This window comes from Delphinus delphis, chromosome X (assembly GCF_949987515.2).
Source record: "Delphinus delphis chromosome X, mDelDel1.2, whole genome shotgun sequence".
Classification (NCBI taxonomy): Eukaryota; Metazoa; Chordata; class Mammalia; order Artiodactyla; family Delphinidae; genus Delphinus; species Delphinus delphis.
Genome location: NC_082704.1, coordinates 91,651,932 through 91,674,680, shown reverse-complemented (window position 1 = coordinate 91,674,680; position 22,749 = coordinate 91,651,932). Strand labels below are relative to the sequence as shown.

The following is a 22,749-nucleotide window of genomic DNA, read 5'->3' as shown; positions in this document are numbered from 1 at the left end:
ATCTTCCCGGACGGGAGCACAAACCCGTGTCCCCTGCATCGGCAGGCGGGCTCTCAACCACTGCGCCACTAGGGAAGCCCCTTCCATTTTTTGATAATAGCCATCCTAATGGGTGTGAAGTGGCATCTCATCGTGGTTTTGATTTGCATTTCCCTAATGACTAGTGATGTAAATCATTTTTTCATGTGCTTATTGCTAAAAAGCCAGCTGGGATTTTGGTAGGGATTGGGCTGATTGAAGATATATTTGGAGAGTACTCCTATCTTAACAACATTAAGTCTTCTAATCCTTGAACATGGGCTGTTTTTCCATTTATTTTGGTCTTTAATTTCTTTCAATGATGTTTTGTAGTATTCAGTATACAGATCTTGTCCTTCACTTAAATTCATTCATTAGTATTTTATTCTTTTTGATGCTATTGGAAGTAGAATTGTTTTCTTAATTGCATTTTCAGATTGTTTATTGCTGGTACATAAAAATATAATTGATTTTTAACGTATTGACCTTATATCCTGCAACCTTGCTAAACTCATTTATTAGCTCTAATAGTTTTTTATACTGGATTCCCCAGGATTTTCTATATACAAGATCATGTCATCTGCAAATAGAAGTAGTTTAATCGTTCCTTTCTTACCTGAATGCCTTACAGTTCTTTTTCTTTCCCTCATGTGAGCCACAAGTACAATCTTGAATACAATTGGTGAGAGGGGACATCCTTTTAAAGGTGCATTTTTGATAGGGTTTAAAGACCTGTGTTCAACATTTACCAATCCTGTCTGGTGACCATGGGCAAATCATTTACCCTTTCTGTTATCTAGACTCAGTGATAGTAATATATGTTCTGGCTATCTCACCGGGCAGGTTCTGAGGATTAAATAAAACAACCATGCACTTAGCAAACTTACAGTGTACATGGATGGTAGTCTACTCTTTAGGAGCTCATAAGCTAGTGGAGAAGACAAGCCATTCATGGAAATAATTACAAAAACAAGATAAAATGTGGTGTGAATTATTAGGCCTATGAATTGTGTCTTGGACACCTTATTAGGTGATTTTTATGGTGAAAACTTTGTATAGTCTACTACTATATAGGGAAGTGGTTTCAAAATTTAAGATACTGGTATCATTGTGCTCTCCCAGTGTTACCCTAGTTTGGATTCCATTTTAACAACTTTGTACTACAAAGTAACATAATTATAGCGTAACTAAATCCAACTCTGTTCCACACAAAATGTTTTATAGGGTTTTGCTATGATTTTGCATGCAATTTGGTGTCCACAAGCATTTTTATGTCAAAAGGATATCCGTGCTTAAATTAGGAGTTGCATTTCTTTTCTCTTCATTTGGGCAGCCGAGATTGTATTGTTCCTTGCACTCCATTTATTTGAGATTAGCTTGATAGGCTTCACGTTGGAATATAAACATGTAGAAAATAGTCCATGACATAATGGATGTCATGGGTTCATAAAGCCCTTCCGGGTTCTAACACTGCATTGTCTTAATGATTTGGCAAAAAGAGGCTAATCTTGGTACATTTAGTACTGCCTAGTGGCTATGCCATCAGTGGCACCTTATAATTTTTTCTTTGCTGCTGTGTTTTAAGGCTCTTACGGCCAAAGGGTGGTCGGTCACAGGCTGTGAAGGAACCCAAGTGCTTTCAGGTGCGGGTGCTGCAGAATCACGTGAATGAATTTCTCAGAGCACCTGCTTCTTTGGAGAGGGAGAAGGTCCCCCACTCCCAACTCCCCCCTCCCGCCGCAGGAGAGAGCCACACCTTCTCCCTATCGGCGAGGAGCAGGTGGCCGGCCCTCAGCACCTCGCACCGTTGCCCCCCCCACACACCAAGGTACCCGCCCCATGGGCCTGGCCGGCTCACAGGACACGTAACGAGGGTCAGCTCTGCCGCCGGGACCCCCAGCCACCGCGGGTGCGACCGCCCAGCGCGTGGCATCGAGATCCGATACCCCTCCCCCCACAATCCCGGAAAAAGGGGAGGCTGGTGACGTCATCATCCGGGCACTCGGCGGCGGGGCGCCGGAACACAATGGAACAAAAACAGGCGGTCCAAGTCAAACTCTGAGCGACGCGACTCTGGCTCGCGCGATTAACTCTATCTTGGCCACGCAACCTGCCAATCCCGACCTCCCAGCTCCTTCCCCGGCGTGGTATGCCAGATCCTTTCGGGCCTCCCCTCCCCCACTTCTGCCCGCCCTGGTGCCGCCTCTGCCCTCACATTGCTCCAGAGGCGAGGGGTATGAAACACAGTTCCTGGCCGTAGTGCGACCCTGGAGGGGCCGGCCGAAAGAAACAGTACTGCTTGAAAAATCTTTTCCGCATTTTCGTCCCTTCCCCCACCCCAGCTCCCCGAATTCCAAGCGTCTCACGCCTGGCCCGGCTTTCCCGGACGCACGCGCCACTCCTCCCTGGCGGAAGACGGCCCCGGGTGGAGGGGGACCAGAGGGAGCATAAGGAGCAGGTGAGGGAGAAGGGGGGTGGGGTGGAGGAGAAGGAGGAGGAGGGCTGAGGGGCGGGCCTGGTGCGGGGCGGGCCTAGAGCGGGCGGGCTTCGTGCGGGGCGGGGCTCGACGGGGGCGGGGAACCTCAGGGCCTTGGGCGGTGCTGGGGCTGGTGGGAGTCTGCGCCGTCTCGCTGCTGCCTCCACCGCCGCCACTGCTGCTGCTACCGCTACCGCCGCTGCCACTGGCCGAGTGGTTTTGTGTTTTTTTTTTTTTTTTTTTTTTTTTGGTTTGCCGGATCCGCCATATTGAGGAGGACGGGCAGCCGCGGCTGCGGAAGCTAGTCTCCGCCGTCGCCGGAGCCGCAACCTCCCTGCACCCGGCCCGTCCGGGCCTCTGCCGCGCGGAGCCCCTCCCCGTTCAGCTCACAGGCCTCGCGGGAGGCGGCCGCCTCAGCGCCCGGTGCTTTGCTCGGCGCCGGGAGCGAGGAGCAAGCCGCCGCAAAGCGACCAGGCCCGGAGCGGGGACAGAGGCGGCGACCAGTGGAAGGTGAAGCCGCCACTGCGGGAGGAGGAGCAGGAGGAGGTGACGCAGGAGAAACGCACCGCCCGGAGCCCGTCTGCGCTCAGAGAGAGCCCCAGCCCGAGGCGAGAAGGGGGAAGAGGGCCGCCGCCGGCTGAGGAGGAGGAGGAGGCGGCCGCGGCCACCGCTGCTGCAGGGCGGGCGCGGCGAGCAGCGAATTCCGGCGTCGCTGTGCAGCCCCCTGGTCCCTACGCCTGCAGCCTCTCGACACACTTTGTCGCCCGTCACCCTTGGGCCTGGGATGCACCCACGGTCGGCCTTGTCCCGGGACTGAGCCTTGCTGCCGCTTCTGTGTGTCCTGCTTCTGAAGAGAAGACGCCTGTGTCGTGCGGTGGGTAGCTAGCCACGCCGGGACTACGCGCTTTTCCGGGGCCAACAGCTGGATCGAGGGGAGGGAAGAGGGCGAGGGGGGTGTGCGTACGCGCGGTTCCTCCCGCGGCGGCCGCGGGCCGGGCTGGGGGCTTCCCGGCTCTCCCGCCTGGGCCCCGGGCGGGGCGGGCGCGCGCGGCGCGGGGCGGGCCGCAGGGCTCCGTTCCATGCCCAGCCGGCGTCCCGGGAGCGTGTCTGTGTGTTTTGGACTGTAAGGGAAAATGGCTGACGGCTCCGTCCCTCCTCCTCCTCCCCCTTCCCGTCCTGTCTGGGGCCGCGTCGGAGGATGGAGTCTCCGGGCGCGGCGTGCAGCCCCCGCATCCGCAGTCCGGGGCCGGGTCGGCGCCGGGGGCTCGTCGCCCCCAGGTCCCAGGGTTTGCAGCCCGGCGCTCGGCGGGCTCGCGGCCGGTTTCCTTCCCGGTCTCGTTCTACTTGACACCAAACGCCATTACTGAGGTGGAGTGATTTGGAGCCGTAGAGCTAGGCCTCGGCTACGCCTGGCTATCGGGCCCGACGACTTGTCCGCCTCCCCCCGCCCTCCTGCGATAACCCGCAGCTTCTCCTGGGCCCTGTGGTCTGGGAGCCGGAGCCGGGTTCCGGGTTATCGGCCTCCTTCGCTTCCTTCGCCCTCTTTTATTTACGGAGGGCCAAAGCCGCGAAAGATGTTTTGAGGCAGAAATCGCTTCCAAGCGAGCTTGGACCGACCACCTTTCTATTTTTAACTGTTTCTGCAAAGAATATTAGTATGTACGAGTTTGTTAATGATAAAGCCTTCAAATTCTTGTGATGTGACGCTTCGGGTTTGAGAAACGGTTTATTTTTCATTCATTGTGAAATATTAAGTTAAAGAGTTATGGAGCAGGTGTATACGTGTTTTGCAATATTTGTATGGATTTTTGGGGCGACTGGAACTTACACAGTGACTTTTAAGATCTTCAACTGAAGCTGCTTAAATTAAGCTTGTTATTTTTTTGCAAAGTCCATAGTTATAACGTTAATTGGATTTTGCATCGTACAGTTTATAGGTGTGTGTAATTTCTACAGACAGTCTTTGAATTTAACTGAGCGAGTTCTAGGTTAAATTTTTATGCTTTATTTTGAGGGGAGGGAAATATATTTGTAGCCATGAGTCCCCATGAAACCCACGAGTTTCATGGAAACCCATGAGTCTAAGTCTATATAACGTTTGTAAACCTTAACTTCTGAGGAAGAATTCGGGGTTTTTTAGATTAGGAAGCTTTTCAGCAGATAGTTAACCTCTCTTGGAGCTCATTCTCTATTCTTAGTGGTTATATGGTAAGGATTCGTTAACCGTGACTAGCTTGGCTTTTTTAATCCGTATACTTGAACTTAAAAATAGAGACTACAAACTCTTTTAGATCTCATTGGTCTACTGATTCAGTGGGCTGCCATTTTGGTTTCAGCAAATGCCTTCCTAGTTCTGAAAGATTTACGTGTTAAATACACAGAGATGTCAACATTTGTTTTCTCAATTTTATAACCCATGTGCTTTGTCATACTTGTAACAGTGTTTGGATTTGAGTGAAAACCAGAAATATTTGAGATTGGTGTACCAAGGGCAAACTCGAAATGTTTCTGATAGCATGTTATGTTTTGTTTTCTCTCATTTAAAAATAAGACTTTTGAACTATATGTATTTTTTCTGCCTTTTTTGAATATTTTTTGCATGAACACTTAATTTGCAATTTTTAACGTGTTATTTTAATGTTCTCATGCCTTTTCTTCCTTTTATTTGCTGACCTTGGTAGTTTCTGAGAAGGAAAATTTCTGGAGGGATTAAATAACACCAAGAACCGTACATGTGAGAATCTAAATTCCTTAGAAAGTAGCTTTGAAGGGCAGATTTTACCTTTCACCAAATTATTGGAATCTCTTGGTGTTCCATAGTCTCCTTGTTTTATCAGTGGAATGCTTCAGTAGGATTTACTTTGGATCTTTTTTCTTCCAGACTCTTGAAATAAATTTTCTGACATCTCAAGAGGATGAGAGATTTTATGAATATCTCCTGAAAGATAATTTTTCTGATATGATATTAATAATGCTGCTTAGTTTTTGAAAATGGATGTTTCTCGTGAATTTGCTAGTCATCAAGTTCTTGATTAGTTGGACATAGCAAGCATTCTTTTAGCTTATTTTTTGTTTCATAGGGTCAATTTTAAAACATTGTTTTTGTACTTAAGTTTCAGAATTTTAATATTGAACCAAACTTTGTTTAAATCAGGTTATATTTCCCCTGTTGGTGGTATGTTTTCTGAATCTTGAAATTTTTTTCCCAAAAAATTGGATAACAGGGTTTTAGTTCTTTGAGGATCTGTATCTTTGAAAGGTATCGTATTTATTGTTAAATTCTTTTCTAATTTTAACATAGAGTCTAACATTAATACTTGCGAAAGGGTTAATGTGTTGGACCTCAACCCTGACTGCATGTTAGAATCACTGGGCGGGGGTGGGGGTTAAAAAAGTATATACTGATGCCTGCGTCCCATTCCTGGAGACTTATTAATTGGTCTGGCATGGGCCCTGGGCAGCGGTGTATTTTAAAAGGGTTATGAGAGTTATGTACCACAGTGTTCATTGCAGCACTCTTTACAGTAGCCAGGACATGGAAGCAACCTAAGTGTCCACTGACAGATGAATGGACAAAGAAGATGTGGCACATACATACAATGGAATATTACTCAGCCATAAAAAGAAACGAAATTGAGTTACTTGAAGTGAGGTGGATGGACCTAGAGTCTGTCATACAGAGTGAAGTAAGTCAGAAAGAGAAAAGCAACTACCGTATGCTAACACATATATATGAGTCTAAAAAAAAAATGGCTCTGACGAACCTAGAGGCAGGACAGGAACAAAGACGCAGATGTAGAGAGTGGATTTGAGGACACGGGGAGGGGGAAGGGTAAGCTGGGACGAAGTAAGAGAGTAGCATGGACATATATACACTACCAAATGTAAAAATAGATAGCTAGTGGGAAGCAGCTGCATAGCACAGGGAGATCAGCTCGGTGATTTGTGACCCCCTAGAGGGGTGGGATAGGGAGGGTGGGAGGGAGACGCAAGAAGGAGGGGATATGGGGACATATGCATACATATAGCTGATTCACTTTGTTATACAGCAGAAAACACAACACTGTAAAGCAATTATACTCCAATAAAGATTTTTTTTTAATTTAAAAAATAAAAGGATTATGGCTGATTCTCATGCAGTCAGGGTTGAAAACTATTGTTATCGCTGTTAGCATGTTCTTGTTGAACTTTCCAGTGAATAAATAAGATGGTTTTTTTCTTCAACTGTTTTCCGTTATCACTACAATTGTCATTTGGTGACTTTAATTATGTGCCAGCACTATGTTAAACACTCCATTTATCACTGTATGTGGATCATATTATTTCCATTAAACAGATAAAGGACTAAGGTCTGTCAGGTTCAACCAGTGGTGCTTCGACTGCTCTGCCATGTTAGTGAAATGACACTGATTACTATTTTTTTTAAAAAATGAGGACTTTTGCTTTGTTTCCTGTACCAGAGAGGCTTTAGATTAAAATTTTAATAAAAATGTAATAGTTTGCAATTTGGGAAATATCTTGATTGACCAAGGGAGATGCTAAAACTTCGCAGCAAACAGGTTCTTCCCCTTCCATATGTCTCCCAACATGTTCAGGTTGATAGTTTAATTGGTGGGTCTGTTTATGACTAAAATAATGTAAGGCAACTTAACATTCCTAAAAGATGCAAAATCTAGACATTTCTCTCCCAGTGATCTATTTAAATCATATCCCATAAGTGAACATTTAGTATCATGTGAATTTTTATTATCTCAATTTGAGAATTCTGAGTTTTATTTAGTTTAGTTTAAAATCAGTGTAATTTTCACAAAAAGTTTTCAAAATGAAAGGTTTTATTTTGCATTTTTGCAATATTGGTTGGTAATTTTATGGAATGAATGAAATAGTAATAACATCTTTATTTGGTGTTTGTTTCTCTTAATTTCCTTGGTCTGTTGTGCTAAATTCTATATTGGGGGGTTGCTAATGTAGAATCTATGAGCATTCTTAATGTGGCACAAGATTTGTCAGAGATCTTTCTGTTAAATTAATGATCACTGTCCTATTTTCTATGTTATAAAGTCTGTCATAAGGAAAAAAGAAGTCATGAAATGCCTAATATTTATGTATATTGGAGTTTGAATTTACCATTCAGTTATTACTGTTGAGTGGAAAGTAATGATCAATGTAACATGCTTTTAAGGAATACGGTGTGAAAAGGCATACTATTAAGACGAGATATCTCACTTAAATTTATTCTTCAGTGTGCCTGTGCTAACCTTTTGGGCTTCAGTACACTCTCACACTCTACATGCATTTGATAGCCAGTGGGTTTCTAATTCTATTTTCAGTCACTGTCTAACAGTAATTTTCTAGTTCAGCTGTGTATCAGAATCACCTGTGCAGCTTTTTCAAAATGTATTTGCTTAGGTCTTACTCTGGGGAGATTATAATTGAGTAGGTTTGGGGTGGGAACTGGGCATTTAATTAAAAAACTCAAAATATTCTGATGAGCAGCTAGGTTATTTTTTGGCAATTTATTTTAGAAAAAGAGATCTGAGATTCTGAGTTTATACACACACACATTTATTTATTATCTCTTACTGAGCATCTTAGAGTTAGGGTTCCAGCTCTAATACTAACATTATTAATATCTGTTAAGGCATTAGTTTCCTTTTCATCAAATATTTATTGGGTATCTACCCTGTGCCAGGCACTGTCCTAGAGATTACTGTTGTCTAGAAGCTTACGTTATATGAAGTGAGGGCCATTGGACTAGCTGGTCTCTATAAAGTCCTTCCTAGCTCTAATTTTGTCATTCCTTATTGTGCTTCATAGAAGGGGACTGAATTAAGTTGTTATAAGAAATATACTAGTTTTGGTATAAGCTGATGGAACTTTCCTTTTACCTTTCATCTTTTTAAAATAAGTTAAATAGAATTTCCTATGAACGCCAGCCTTCTCTAGTGAGCCCAAATGTCAAGTACAGTAGAAATGGATTCTTTTAGTATTGGCTTTAGAAATAGCCATACTTAACGATGCTTTTAATTTGGGGCCAGTAACTACATACTCTGGTGTCACCTGTTCCTCCTGCCATTCCTTTTCTGTATTGATTCTGTCAGTTATCTCTGCACTGCTTGTGTGTTTTTCTGTTTGTTTTATTTATTTTGTTCAGATGCTTTGATTAAATTTGTTCTCCAGATTCTTTTAGGTTGGTGGCATCCGTCTGGTCAGACTCAAGATCCTAAGTCACTGACATATCCCTAGCACCTAGAAAGTGCCTGGCACATAGACATTCAATAATTATTTGTTGGACGTTCAGTTCATCATTTTCTTGTATGATTTCTCTATGTCTTTTGGTTTTTTTTTTTCTAATTCTCTTTATTACTTGGAGTCACTTAACTTGACCTAATAATCCTTTTATGATGAGCAGTCCTGGAAGGAATCTTAGATCTAGTCAAACTCCTTGTTTTTCAGATGAGGAACATGGCTCAACGAGGTGAAGTAACTTCACTAAGATAGTGTACATAGACTACCTTCTGTATGAAGCTATTTCTGTATCTAACAAGTCACGTTAATTATTAAATTCTTTGAATTCCATGACCTTTGTAGTCACTCATATAATTCACACTTAAATCTCTTCCTAATAATGGATAAATAAGGTCAGGGATTCTGTCCTTTACCTTTATGTAGTACAGAGCGCATAGAATAACATTGTTTATTGGGACTTCCTTGGCGGTCCAGTGGCTAAGACTCCACGCTTACACTGCAGGGGGCATGGGTTCCATCCCTGGTCACGTAGCTAAGATCCCACATGCCATGCGGTGCGGCCAAAACAACAAAAAAACCCCACGATAACATTGTAAACAATAACTTTGCCTCAAAGGCAAAATGTGGGGGAATGTTCGATTTCTAATATCTATAACGGCTTGTATCATAATATTATAGCCCCTTTCTGTTTATCCTTTCTGTAACTGATCAATCATGTATGGTTTGAACAGTTTAGACCCATATTGGCCAACCGTTATCGAAGGAATTATTTTCCTTGGGACAGTTTTGAGCTGGTAAGTCTTGGATCCCATCTTCAGCTACCTACCTGTGAAGTGGGAAGAAGAAAATTTAGGAAGAGAAAAAGGAGTAGGAGAAACCTCTTTTTCCTGTCCTATTGTGTTCATTTCCTTCCTACTGACTTTGGTGGTTACTGAGAGTTGTAAGTTTAGGTTGTTGGTTACATCTCTCTTTTCTGGTCTTTTTTCTTAGCTGGTTACTTAGAACTTCTACATAAGTCTACTCGATTAACTTGGACAGGGAAATTATATGGTGTTAGACCCATGTTCTGCCTAACAGAGTATTCCTGATCAAGGTAGTGTAGAAAGATTTGGTTGCTCTCCTTGATAACACTGTCAGGGTTCAGAGCAGGGATCAGCAAACTTTTCTTGTACAGGGCCAGATTGTAAATATTATAGGCTTTAGGCTTTGCGGTCTTAAGAGGCAAAATCGAGGCTGTTAGGTAAATTTTTCATTGATGAAATTCAAAATATAATGATAGTTGAGTACAATTAATTGTAATTTAGGTCTAATGAGAAGAAGAGAATGGCGGGGGAGGCCAGTAATACAGTATTTTGCCTATTTGGGGTTTAAAGTTCATATTCCCTGTCATCAAGTTGATTGTAAGTGACGCTGTGTGAAATCCATTCTCAATTTTGTGGGCTGTACAAAAACAGGAGGCTAGATTTAATCTGTGACCATAGTTTGGCAGCCCTGGTTTAGAGCAGTGGTTCTCAAACCTGGAGGGCTTGTTAAAACAGATTGCTGGCTCTTGCCCCCAGTTTGATTCATTAAGTATGGAATGGGGCCCAAGAATGTGCATTTCTAACAAGCTCCCAAGCATGGAACTACCCTTGGAGAATTACTGGTTTAGAGACGAAATCCAGCATATCCTATTTTTTATCAGGCTGATCACTTTGTTTAATTTTTCTTGAATCTTTATTTTGTACTTTGTTTTAAATTCAACAATTACTTGTTAAATGCCTGTTACGTGCTAGGTATTGTACCAGGTAACAGGGATACACAAGGTGAGCAAAACACAATTGTCCCTGTCATACATACTGGTTAGAAGGAGTTTAAAAATTAATTTCCACAAACCCTTTAGAGCTAGAGTCTGGGGACAAAGAGCACCATTTGGAAAGCAGTGCAGTGGTGTTTGATACTCATGTTAAAGGAAAGCTAAATTGGAAAGAGGCATTATCAAGTATTTCATTAAATACTTAAACCAATTTATTATTTGATAGAAAGCTTTCTAAAGATGTTATATACTTTTTCTTTATAACTTCTGTCTGATTGTGAGATTATTGTAATCTGTTCGATTAAGAAAAAGTTTGGGTAGCATAAGGGAATAAAAGCAAAGAGCAAAACACACAAACCCCACCTCTAATAATTCCATCATATAGAAGTAACCGTATTATTAGATGTTGGATGTGTGTTAGATCAAAGGTTCTTATCAGTTAATCAGTTTACTAAGTCATGTTTCCTCATGTCCTCTGCCTCCACTTCTGCTTCAGGACTTCAGAGTGTGCCATTTGTTCATCCTGCCTAAAGACACCGTTTTGGGGTCCTTCCTCACTCCGCTGTTCCTTTTTTAGATACTGTTTTGGTAAATACTGCTCAAAAATCTCATCATGAAGTTGGTTTTAATACAACTTTCCGACTTTCCCACCGTTTAAAATTTTCTTTTCCCCTGTTCTCCATTCACTTGACTCAGGATTCTCCATACACTTCCTATGCTTTCCCACTTCTGTTGCTTTGTTTCTTCAATCTCCAAAGGAGCTTCCTGTTCTTTGCCAGTGGCAGTAACATCGAGAGTATAATTTAACTGTTCTTTGGCCTGTTTCATTTTATGCATTTGTTGCTTTTCTTCTTTGGTGGCTATTGAGGTTTAAGGATGGTTCACATATATACTAAAAGGCCCCAGGCTTTTCTTGTTTTAATTAATTAATTCATTTATTTGGCTGCGTCGAGTCTTCATTGCGGCAAGAGGGCTTCTCTCTAGTTGTGGTGTGCGGGCTTAGTTGCCCCGCGGCATGTGGGATCAAACATGTTCCCCGACCAGGGATCAAACCCACGTCCCCTGAATTGGAAGACGGATTCTTAACCACCGGACCACCAGGGAAGTCCCGGCCACAGACTTTTTTGAATTAATGTTTTTGTGTTTTTGTTTTTTCTTAGCTATCTCATTTTCTCAGTAATCTTTATTTTCACTGTTGTGAGTCGTGGTTCCAGTCTAATCCTCCCCAACCCACCCCCCAAAAAACGTTCTGTGGACTGGGAAAGGAGGTAACAGTTGTATATTATAATTGTGTCTATATAAAGAGGAAGGATTTCTTAACAAGAACTTTGAGCTCTGATTCTTACTTCTGTACCTTTTCCACTTGAAACATGTTAGTCCTCAGCTGTGATATATTTGACTTTTGTATAATCAATACTTTAATATGCTATAAATACACTTAATACACTTGACTTTTTGTGTGCGTGTGTGTGTGGTACACGGGCCTCTCACCGTTGTGGCCTCTCCCGTTGCGGAGCACAGGCTCCGGTCGCGCAGGCTCAGCGGCCATGGCTCATGGGCCCAGCTGCTCCGCAGCATGTGGGATCTTCCCGGACCGGGGCACGAACCCGTGTCCCCTGCATCGGCAGGCGGACTCTCAACCACTGTGCCACCAGGGAAGCCCATACACTTGACTTCTTTAAGTCAAGTTCAGACTTCTGTCCATTAGCTGATGAAGCAAGTGTCTTTTTATTGCAGAGTGGTATTGCCTGCCTGAGAACTGTTCTGTTTCAGCAGTTTTGCTGTATTTGTACAGCACTGTCTTGTGTGTTGATTTGTAAGTTCAGTTGTATTTTGCCCTTTTATAAGTGAGTGGGAAAACAAAAGTGCATCAGCTGGGGAGCTCAAACCTAATATCTTTGAGACGGGACTGGTTGGGGATATGAATCTTTAACCTTACAGGGTTAGGTTGTGCTCATTGGTTATGTTGGTTGACTTTGTTCAGTGGTGAGTGAAATAATTAGAACGAAACAGGAAATTAAGTATGGCGAGTATGTAATAAAGCTTGTATGTGAAAGGTGAGGTGTAATTAGGGATTTTACAATACTTTCCTTCACTCTGACTCTGAGAGTTGGAAAAACCCCTAGAAACATGTGAATCTATCGTTTGGCTTTGAAATATTTGTCTTCTATCACATTTTCAGGAATGCGTTATATATGAAAGGAGGGTACTGCCTATGTACAGTGTTTGCCTAGACTCTGTGGAAATGACTACAGAAAGTCTCATTTACTTATATTTAATCTGTCTGTATATATCTGTTTACTGTGTTCATCGTACATAGATAGCAATTAGTTACCCAAAATTCTTTTTTTATTGACTATAGTTGATATACAGTATCAGTATCGAGTGTACAATATAGTTATCCAAAATTCTTGAGAGTTTTTGACTTGGAGCATGCTGAACTAGGGTGAGAGGGATTGTGGGTCTAGACTGAGGGTTGGAGAAGCCTAATGGAGTGCTTGTAGGTGTATTTCTTGTCTCATAACCGATGTCATTATCTGAGCCATATGTCAGCTATCTCAAATTACTCCTACTTGAGGATTACCTTAGTTATCCTCAGTGCATCATGGGAAGAAGAATCACATCAGTGAAAGGAGACTAATGGAAGGATTCTTTGGCTTCTGTTCATCTACACAACCACAAAAATCAGGTTCTTCGAGTACCTCCATTTCTCTTCCTGCTCTCTTCCCAAATACTGCTGAAAACTCTTACCATGTCGGCTCTACCCAGACTAGGTCATTTTGATGTAATTCTGGTTTACTTTTCTGAGGTTATTTCTTGTTCTCTCATGTAATCAAATTATCCATAGTTGATGTGGATGCTCCAGTCTTTCCTATTCCCGTGGCTTTACTCTTGGAACTCTGTCTCCCTTTTGTGGCTAGCCACCTAGCCATCTTCATGAACTGTTTCCTGATTCTCTCCAGTTGGAAGTGGTCGTCATTTTCTCCGAACTCTGGTAGCATGTACCACCCCCCCCATGCTTTTCTTTTGGCGTTCCACTTTTTATTTTTTAATTTATTTATTTGGCTGCGTTGTGTCTTCGTTGCTGCGTGCGGGCTTTTCTCTGGTTGCGGTGAGCAGGCGCTACTCTTCGTTGCGGTGCACGGGCTCCTCATTGCGGTGGCTTCTCATTGCAGAGCATGGGCTCTGGGCACGCAGGCTTCAGTAATTGCGGCACGCGGGCTCAGTAGTTGCGGCTTGCGGGCTCTAGAGTGCAGGCTCGGTAGTTGTGGCGCATAGGGCTTAGTTCCTCCGTGGCATGAGGGATCTTCCCGGACCAGGGCTCGAAACTCGTGTCCCCTGCACTGGCAGGTGGATTCTTAACCACTGCGCCACCAGGGAAGCCCCTTAGCATTCCACTTTTTTTGTTTCTTTATGTTTCTTCAAAAACAGCCTCTGGGAAGGTGGCTCTGAGAAGTTTCCTGAGGCTCAGTTGATAGTGTCTAAATCTGAACTGTCCTTTGTAGGTGGTCAGAACCTCTCTCAGCCTGATTGAGAAAGTGTAGTTGGTAGTAAAGAGCTCTAATCTCGGTCAAAGGGCTTGGGTTATGATTGTAACTACTGCCAGTTAGTGAGCAAATTATTTAACCTAGATGAAATTGTAAAATGAACGATTTGGACTGGGTGACTGCTATCTTATAACGATTGAATTGAACTCATTTTATAGTATTCTGGCACAAGGGGATATAAAGATAAATCCTTACCTCCTAGGCTCTAATGTCTGTTGGGCCAGACTATATAGTGTGATAAGTGCTGTACTAAATAGTGGTGTGGAAAATAGAATGGTAAAAGAGATGAAGAGGGACTTCCCTGGTGGCTCAGTGGTTAAGAATCCGCCTGCCAGTGCAGGGGACACGGGTTTGAGCCCTGGTCCGGGAAGATCACACATGCTGCAGAGCAACTAAGCCCATGTGCCACAGCTACTGAGCCCACGTGCTGCAACTACTGAAGCCTGCGCGCCTAGAGCCCGTGCTCCGCAACAAGAGAAGCCACCGCAGTGAGAAGCCCGCGCACCGCAACGAAGAGTAGCCCCCGCTCGCCGCAACTAGAGAAAGCCCGCACGCAGCAACGAAGACCCAAGGCAGGCCGAAATAAATAAGAGAAAAACAAAAATCATTCTAGTTTGGTGTTGAGTGTGGTTTGTTGGTTTTCAAAGGTGCACTATTTTGGTGGCCCTGTGAATTAGAGCAGAGACTTCTGGGCAGAGAAAGCAACTTGAGATCAGGGTTTTTAACCTCAACACTGTTGATAGCTTGGACCAGATAATTCTTTGTTGTAGGGGTGCTCTCCTGTTCCTCCCTGATCTCTACCCACGTAATGCCAGTAGTATACCACCCCCTCAGCTGTGACAGCTAAAAGTATCTCCAGACATTGCCAAATGTGCCCTGGGGGCAGTATTTGAGCACCACTACTTGAAATGGAGGAATGGAAGTGTGAAAGTGTAATGTTTTTACAGAAAAGCTGGTAGTAGAATGTAGAAGAAACACTGGAGATATCGGGAGGGGAGAGGGATTTGCGGATATGACACTAGAAAGGTAATTTGAGTAAGACTAGAGCACAAGGGACGACCTTAGTGCCACGTTAGGGCACTTTTGTTTTGGGGGCAATGAGATGGGCCTTCAAGTTTAAGTGAAAGGTAGAGATAATTAGATCTGTTGTTTATTTCTGAAAGATAATTCTGATGGCATCATGGTGGACATGTTGGAAAGTTGGGTAGCAAGGGAATTGAGACAGTATTTGTAAGGGTTTCGCTGAAAGATAAGAGAATGGTTTAGGGAATGGAGTAAAGGAATGAGGTACCTGGGACTCCACTTGTATGAGGATGGTGCTGCTAATTTGACTTCAGCTTCTCTGTCACTGAATGTTATACTTAACTAAAAAGCTAGACACCTTTATTATCTTCCCCTTCAACTCTTTCTCCCCACCGAGAGCTTCTCTCTGTTGAGATCTATTGAAAGGTCATCAGGAGAAAGGAATCTGGGTTATAGAATGACTGTTTCCCCAATGTGGCTCCACTACTTAAACAGTGGATTATCAAAGCACATGCCTTTTTTTTTAACCACCCCCCTCCCCCAACATGTAGGGGACTACAATCTGGCATCCAGTTGAATGTCAACTGTAGGCTCGCCATGGTTTGTATAGGTGATACTTTACAGCTTTTGAAATAGACTGACACACAAAAATAGATGAATAAAGTTATTGTTTAAATAGTTGCAGTAATCCCATTGGCTTCTATTTTGGAGGGTTTTTTTGTTTGTTTTAAAAAACTGCTCATATTTGAAGTAAAAATAACATAGTCAGTGGAAGTGTACTGAATTTGGAATCAGAAGGGCTGTGTTTTAGTTTTAGAATCCTGCCCTCTGTGAAGTCACTTAACAGTGAGGACCCAGAAGGTTATTAGTTACCTGTAAAACCAAGGTGTTGGATGAGAGACGACTTAAGGTACCTTTTTTTTTCTTTTAAAGTTAGTAAATTTTCTCTTTATCCCTAAAGATGTGGAAAAAACTGGAGTGTAGAGAAGAGACATTTTCAAGTAAAGGAACATAGGAAAGGTTTTAAAAAAGGGTTCATAGGCTTAGGAGTTAGTATTGGATTGACAGGTAAAGGGAGGGATAATGTAATTTGAATGTTTTCCTTGTTTTTCGTGTGTGTGTGTGTGTGTGTGTGTGTGTGTGTGTGTGTGTGTGTGTAGGGCTTTATTTTATTTAGTATCCTGTGGGTTAATTGTGTTTGCCCAACGGCTTGTAGTGTGAATTTAGGGACTACAGACTTGGTAGCCAGGGGTAAAATTTCTTGGCTGGCAGAGCAGCTTAAAGTTTGGTTAAGGTTTCATCTGAAGTCTAGATTAAGCTTTAAGAACGTACTGCTGTTAAAAAGTGATGTGGCCTGCAGGGGGAATAAAATTTAGGGGAGGTTGTTTTTTTCTGAATTGAGAATGAAAGTATGCGGATAAATAGAGTAGCAGTGATTTTTGTCTGGCAGAGACGGTTTCAGAGAAAACGTTGATAACGTTGTTTTTCATCACTGTAAGAGAAGTAGCAAAAGAAGCCTATCATTTTTATTGTGTATCAGTAGGCCAGTCATTCTTAAACTTACTGGTCTCAGGACTTCTTTATAATTATTGAGGACCTCAAAGAGCTTTTGTTAACATGGGGTTCTATCCATTGATATATATTACTATATTAGAAACTAAAACAGACATTTAAAATTTTTATGTGTGTATTTAAAACTAAAACTCATTGCAAGTTAATGTAAATAATACTTCTATGAAAAATAACTTCCAAAAGTTAGTGAGAAGAGTGACATTGTTTTACATTCTTGCAAATATCTTTTATCTGACCTAATGAAAAACAGGTGGATTCTCTGTCGCCTTCTTCCTTCAGTCTGTTGTGATATAATACATCATGTAGCCTCTGGAAGAACTCCACTGTATACCTGAGAGAGAATGACAGTGAAAATGGCAAATAATGTCTTATTATTATGAAAACATAATCTCTGGGATCTGCTGAAAGGGTCTTAATGGACCACACTTTGAGAACCAGTGCCTCAGACTCCCAAGGGAAGTTTGACATTATCTTTTGAGTGGCTTACCTACTATACAGTTTCACTTTTTTTTTTTTTGCTGGGCCGTGCTGAATGCGGGATCTTAGTTTCCCGACTTAGTTCGAACCTGTACCCCCTGCATTGGCAGCACAGAGTCTTTAACCACTGGATCACCAGGGAAGTCCCCAGTTTTGGTTTTTAATTGAGATATAACTTGCATACAGTTTAAGTCCACAAATCTTAAGTGTGTGACTTGGTAAAATTTTATAAATGTATATATCTGTATAACTATCATTCAGATCAACATATAGAACATTTCCAGAATCCTAGAAGACTCCCTTATGCGTCTACTCCTCCAACCCCCTGCCCCCCAATATTTTGACCCATATCTTTCAATGAATTAGTCATGCCTGGTTTTGAATTTCATATAAACAGAATAATACAATATGCACTCTGCTTCTGGCTTTTTTTGCCCAACAGATGATTGATTAATTTCTTCTTTTTCATTAGGATGTCATTATTTGAAATATACCATTATTTGTCTATACATTCTACTGTTGGTGGACATTCAGATTGTTTACAGTGTTTTCACTAATTATAAAGTGTTGCCATGATTGTTTTAGTATGTGTCTTCTTTTTTTTTTGCGGTACGCGGGCCTCTCACTGTTGTGGCCTCTCCCGTTGCGGAGCACAGGCTCCAGATGCACAGGCTCAGCGGCCATGGCTCACGGGCCCAGCTGCTCCGCAGCATGTGGGATCCTCCCGGACCGGGGCACAAACCCGTGTCCGCTGCATCGGCAGGCAGACTCTCGACCACTGCATCACCAGGGAAGCCCTCTTCTTTTTAATTATTACTATATTTTTGGCCGCACTGTGTGGCATGCGGGATCTTAGTTCCCTGACCAGGGTTCAAACCTGTGCCTCCTGCGTTGGAAGCTTGGAGTCTTAACCACTGGACCTCCAGGGAGGTCCAGTATGTGTCTTTTGATGGTCTCTTTGGTATACACCCAGAAGTGAAATTGCTGGGTTATAGGGTATATGTGTGTTTAGCTTTAGTAGATGCTGCCAAACAGATTTCCCACAGAGTAGTTGGTTATATTAGTTTAGAATCCTATCAGCCCTGTAGTTGATGTCATTGTTCCTTAGCAGCATTTAGTATTGTCGGTCCTTTTAAGTTTAGCCATTTGGGTGGAGATTTAGGAATATTTAATTGTGGCTTAAATAACCATTTACCTGTGTTTAATGCCGTTAGAACCTTTTCATATGCTTATTGGTGAATACATCTGGAAAGATCTTTGCACTTGAGAGATTCAATACTTCAAATTAAAATATGGCCTTTAGAAATAAACCAAGAAGACAAGATATAACAAGTGTTGGTGAGGGTATGGAGAAAAGGGAACCTTTGTGCAGTGTTGCTGGGATGTAAATTGGTGCAGCCACTGTGGAAAGCAGTATGGAGGTTCCTCAAATTAAAAATAGAAGCTATAGGGCTTCCCTGATGGCACAGTGGTTAAGAATCCGCCTGCCAATGCAGGGGACACGGGTTTGAGCCCAGGTCTGGGAAGATCCCACATGCCGTGGAGCAACTAAACCCGTGTGCCACAACTACTGAGCCTGCGCTCTAGAGTCTGCAAGCCACAACTACTGGGTCCGCGTGCCGCATCTACTGAAGCCTGCGTACCTAGAGCCCGTGCTCTGCAACAGGAAAAGCCACTGAAATGAGAAGCCTGAGCGCTACAATGAAGAGTAGCGCCCGCTTGCCACAACTAGAGAAAGCCCACACGCAGCAACGAAGACCCAACGCAGCCAAAAATAAATAAATAAAATAAATAAATTTTTAAAAAGAAAGAAAGAAACTGGTATGATCTATCAATTCCACTTCTGGTGTTTGTCCTAAGAAAGGGAAAACACTAACTTGAAAAGACATATGCACGCCCATGTTCATTGCAGCATTACTTACAATAGCCAAAACAACCTAAGTGTCCATTGATAGATGAATGGATAAAGAGATTGTGGTATGTGTGTATATGTTACTCGGCCATGAAAAAGAATGAAATTTTGCCATTTGCGACAACATGGATGGACTTCATAGACATAAAGACAAATATGATCTCTCTTGTATGTGGAATCTTAAACAAACCAACCCAAGCTCATAGATACAGAGAACAGATTGGTGATTGACAGAGGTAGGGGGTGGAGTGGGAGAAATGGGTGAAGTGGGTCAAAAGGTAAAAAAAAAAAAAAGTTACACGTTCATTATCGAAAAAGATATAAACCAGGGCTTCCCTGGTGGCGCAGTGGTTGAGAGTCCGCCTGCCGATGCAGGGGATACGGGAGTGGCTGGGCCCGTGAGCCATGGCCGCTGAGCCTGCGCGTCCGGAGCCTGTGCTCCGCAACGGGAGAGGCCACGACAGTGAGAGGCCCGCATACCACCACAGAAAAAAAAGATATAAACCAGGAAGTTTATTCCATTCTACATTCGTTCCACTCTCCAGGACTTTTTTTATGTATCCCAACAAATGTCTCTAAGCTTAGCTATCATTCTTTTTTGTGTGAAATTCACGGTTATGAAATACATTTTAAAGAATATACTTGCTATTCTGTTCCTTTGGTAGTGAGGGGGCTAGACAGGTGAATTCCTTAAGGGCAGAAACTGAGTGTTGTTTACTTTTCTATCTCTTCAGGGTCTGGTGCAGAATCGGTATTCTATAATGTCACCAAGATAAACAGGTTTGCATAGATTTTTTTTTACCCTACCTTTAATTATTTAACCAGATTTCACCTATATAAACATGCTTTAAGGGATGGGCAAGGATAGAGATAACTATTGAACACCCTTAAGAATATCTGATTTGTTTAAATAAGATTGCATATGTTTTACCACCAGTGAACTTTTTGTATAGGCCAATTTTTTAATATGTATGTATAAATTTATAAATTTATTTATTTTTAGCTGCATTGGGTCTTTGTTGCTGCGCGTGGGCTTTCTCTAGCTGCGGCCCACGGGGGTTACTCTTCGTTGTGGTGCGCAGGCCTCTCTTGTTGTGGAGCACGGGCTCTAGGCACACGGGCTTCAGTAGTTGTGGCTCGAAGGCTCTAGAGCACAGGCTCAGTAGTTGTGGCACACGGGCCCAGTTGCTCCGCGACATGTGGGATCTTCCGGACCAGGGCTCAAACCCGTGTCCCCTGCATTGGCAGGCAGATTCTCAACCATTGCACCACCAGGGAAGCCCCTAGGCCAAATTTTCTTTGTTAAAATTTTACACTTAGGGACTTCCCTGGAGGTCCAGTGGTTAAGACTCCTTGCTTCCACTCCAGGGGACACGGGATCAGTCCCTGGTCAGGGAACTAAGGTCTAAGATCCCACATGCAGTGCGGCACCCCCCTCCCCCCAAAAAAATAATTACAATACCAGAGGTGGGAGAACCAAGGTTATGGATGCCACCCAGTTATGCATACCATCAACCTTACTTGGTAATTGGTGCTGGTCTTCTGTTATTTTGAACTACTGTCACATTGACTGCATTAGGCTATTCCATACTGTTTCTTATGCCTTTTTTGCTCCATCCCTACACACATTTACTTGGCGTACTACTCATCTTTATTCTGTAAGATGCGGCTCAGATATCGTTCTTCTAAGAAGCTTTTGTAGATATTCTCTACTCTCAACTAATTTATTTTCCCACCTTCCCAAACTTTTTATTAAGGAAAAATCAAACATACATAGATGTAGATAAACTCCCATCAACTGGCTTCAATTCATGGCTTTTCTTTTTATGTACCCCCTCCATTTTGAAGCAAATCCCAGGCAGGATTTCATCTTAAATATTTTAATATATTCCAGTTTAATTTAGATGTTTTTCCTTGGTGCTCACATTGCCCTTCTGTGTTGTAAATTATAGGTTTTTAATTTAGTTCTTAGATATTCTTGTATTCTACTTTGTAAACCTCTCGTAGCAATAGCTAATACTCAGTGCCTATATATATTATATATGCATAAATTCTTTATGTTCTTACAGCAGTCTTGAAAAGGTAGCTGCTATTTTCCTCATTTTATATTTAAGGAAAACAAGATATAGATGTTAAGGAACTTGTCCAGCTTGGACACCTAGTAAGTGGCAGAACAGGAATTCAGACTGAGGCAGTTTATCTTCATTCTGTACTCTTATTAACCACTACCCTGTATAATGTCTGAGTAAATGAGTTCTGTTAGTATTTTCCCCTTGTTATTAATTCGGCCTTCTTTTGCCTTGCAGTTGCCAACAGCACGTAGACATTAACTGCTTTTTCATAAAACATAGCTAAAGGGACCTTAGCGTGCAGCTCTCCCATTTTAAAAACAAGGTTCCCTTGCCTTTAGCACTTCTGCTTCTCATTTCGTTTGTGATCTGTCAAAAATACTGCTGACGTCTGGCCTCTTTTTTTTTAGTAGTGTCTCAATATACTAAGGGGGGTGCCATAATTGAATTAGGATGTTTTAGTTTTATATTTTGTATACCACATTTTAAAAAAACAGTTTATTTCCTTTCCCTCCCTCCCTCCTTCCCTCCCCCCCTCCAGTCTTCGTTGCTGCGCCGGCTTTCTCTAGTTGCGGCTTTCTCTAGTTGCGGCTTTCTCTAGTTGCAGCTTTCTCTAGTTGCGTTAGTGAGTGGGAGCTACTTTTCGTTGTGAGGGGCTTAGTTGCTCCACAGCATGTGGGATCTTCCCGGACCAGGGCTCGAACGCGTGTCCCCTGCTTTGGCAGGCGGTTTCTTAACCACTGTGCCACCAGGGAAGTCCCTATAATACCACATTCAAAGTTTTTAATGTTTTCATTTTCAGTAACTTCATATAGCTTTCACTTTTGATTTGAGCATCAGCCTTCATGGTATACTGTAGTGTTATTTTGAACCTTTAGGATTAATTGTACACAGACATACAGAGTTGGAAGGATAGCTCTTTTTCATACATCTCTCTTAATGGAGTCTACATATATAAAACCATATTGCAGAATAATGTAAATGTCCAACTAATGAATGCCTAAATAAAATGTGTACCATTCAATGGAATATTTTTCAACTATAAAGAGAAATGAAGTGTACTGATACATGGTACAATTTGGATGAGCCTTGAAGATAGTCATGCTAAGTGAAAGAAGACAGTCATAAAAGACTCCATGTTGTATGATACCATTTATATGAAGTGTTCAGAATAGGCAAATCTATAAAGACAAAAAGTAGATTAGCTTGGGGCTGGGGGTGAGGGAGGAGGGAAGGGGGAATGATTGCTGCTAATAGGTATGGGGTTTCTTTTCTTTTCTTTTTTTTTTTTGCGGTACGCGGGCCTCTCACTGTTGTGGCCTCTCCCGTTGCGGAGCACAGGCTCCGGACGCGCAGGCTCAGCAGCCATGGCTCACAGGCCCAGCCGCTCCGCGGCATGTGGGATCTTCCCGGACCAGGGCATGAACCTGTGTCCCCTGCATCGGCAGGCGGACTTTCAACCACTGTGCTACCATGGGGTTTCTTTTTGGGGTGATGAAAATATTCTAAAATTGATTGTGGTGATATCTGTACCACTCTGAATAAACTAAAAGCAGTTGAATGGTACACTTAGAGTGTTTTATATATGTGAATTATATTTCAAGACTTAT

At 42.7% G+C, this 22,749-nt stretch overlaps 1 protein-coding gene across 3 annotated transcripts in view; it reads left to right on the top strand.

The window, feature by feature from the left end:
• Positions 1 to 2,707: 2,707 nt before the first annotated feature.
• The window catches only part of USP9X (ubiquitin specific peptidase 9 X-linked), a 126,552-nt gene continuing 106,510 nt past the window's right edge, over positions 2,708 to 22,749 (top strand). For all 3 annotated transcript variants that reach the window (XM_060002791.1, XM_060002792.1, XM_060002790.1), the window contains exon 1: positions 2,708 to 3,368. The gene's annotated coding sequence lies outside the window, so the exon portion shown is untranslated. The remainder of the gene's footprint in view (positions 3,369 to 22,749) is intronic.